Genomic DNA, 2,066 nt, shown 5'->3' on the forward strand with positions numbered 1-2,066 from the left:
TCGAGGGAGAGTTCCGTCAGCACGACGGCGTGGTGACGATGATGATGTTCTACCGACGCAGGGCTTCGCCTAAGCACCGCTACGATATTATCGAGGTGGATTATGGTGGAGGGGGGCACCGCACACGGCTAAGAGATCAATGATCAATTGTTGTGTCTAGAGGTGCCCCCCTGCCCCCGTATATAAAGGTTCAAGGGGGAGGGGGTGGCCGGCCAGGAGGAGGGCGCACCAAGGGGAGTCCTACTCCCACCGGGAGTAGGACTCCCTCCTTTCCTTGTCCAAGTAGGAGAGGGGGAAGGAAGGGAGAGAGGGGAGGAAGGAAAGGGGGGCCCCCTCCTTGTCCAATTCGGACTAGAGGGGGCGGGGTGCGCGGCCTGCCCTGGCCGCCCCTCCTCTTTCCACTTTGGGCACAAGTGGCCCATTAACCCCCCGGTACTCTGGTATATATCCGATAGCCTTCGAAACTTATTCCGGTGTCCGAATATAGTCGTCCAATATACCAATCTTCATGTCTCGACCATTTCGAGACTCCATGTTATGTCCGTGATTACATCCGGGACTCCGAACTACCTTAGGTACATCAAAACATATAAACTCATAATATAACTGTCATCTAACTTTAAGCGTGCGGACCCTACGGGTTCGAGAACAATGTAGACATGACCGAAACACGTTTCCGGTCAATAACCAATAGCGGAACCTGGATGCTCATATTGGCTCCTACATATTCTACGAAGATCTTTATCGGTCAAACCGCATAACAACATACGTTGTTCCCTTTGTCATCGGTATGTTACTCGCCCGAGATTCGATCGTCGGTATCTCAATACCTAGTTCAATCCCGTTACCGTCAAGTCTCTTTACTCGTTATGTAATACATCATCTCGCAACTAACTCATTAGTCACATTGCTTGCAAGGCTTATAGTGATGTGTATTACCGAGAGGGCCCAGAGATACCTCTCCGACAATCAGAGTGACAAATCCTAATCTCGAAAATCGCCAACCCAACAAGTACCTTCGGAGACACCTGTAGAGCACCTTTATAATCACCCAGTTACGTTGTGACGTTTGGTGGCACACAAAGTGTTCCTCCGGTAAACAGGAGTTGCATAATCTCATAGTAACAGGAACATGTATAAGTCGTGAAGAAAGTAGTAGCAACATACTAAACGATCAAGTGCTAAGCTAGCGGAATGGGTCAAGTCAATCACATCATTCTCTTAATGATTTGATCCCATTAATCAAATGACAACTCTTCTGTCCATGGCTAGGAAACATAACCATCTTTGATAAACGAGCTAGTCAAGTAGAGGCATACTAGTGACACTCAGTTTGTCTATGTATTCACACATGTATTATGTTTCCGGTTAATACAATTCTAGCATGAATAATAAACATTTATCATGATGTAAGGAAATAAATAATAACTTTATTATTGCCTCTAGGGCATATTTCCTTCAGTCTCCCACTTGCACTAGAGTCAATAATCTAGATTACACAGTAATGATTCTAACACCCATGGAGCCTTGGTGCTGATCATGTTTTGCTCGTGGAAGAGGCTTAGTCAATGGGTCTGCAACATTCAGATCTGTATGTATCTTGCAAATCTCTATGTCTCCCACCTGGACTTGGTCCCGGATAGAATTGAAGCGTCTCTTGATGTGCTTGGTCTTCTTGTGATATCTGGATTCCTTTGCCAAGGCAATTGCACCAATATTGTCGCAGAAGATATTCATTGGACCCGATGCACTAGGTATGACACCTAGATCGGATATGAACTCCTTCATCTAGACTCCTTCATTTGCTACTTCCGAAGCAGCTATGTACTCCGCTCCACATGTAGATCCTGCCATGATGCTTTGTTTAGAACTGCACCAACTGACAGCTCCACCGTTCAATATAAACACGTATCCGGTTTGCGATTTAGAATCGTCCGGATCAGTGTCAAAGCTTGCATCAACGTAACCATTTACGACTAGCTCTTTGTCACCTCCATAAACGAGAAACATATCCTTAGTCCTTTTCAGGTATTTCAGGATATTCTTGACTGCTGTCCAGTGATCCA

This window comes from Triticum dicoccoides, chromosome 5B, assembly GCF_002162155.2.
Source record: "Triticum dicoccoides isolate Atlit2015 ecotype Zavitan chromosome 5B, WEW_v2.0, whole genome shotgun sequence".
Lineage (NCBI taxonomy): Eukaryota > Viridiplantae > Streptophyta > Magnoliopsida > Poales > Poaceae > Triticum > Triticum dicoccoides.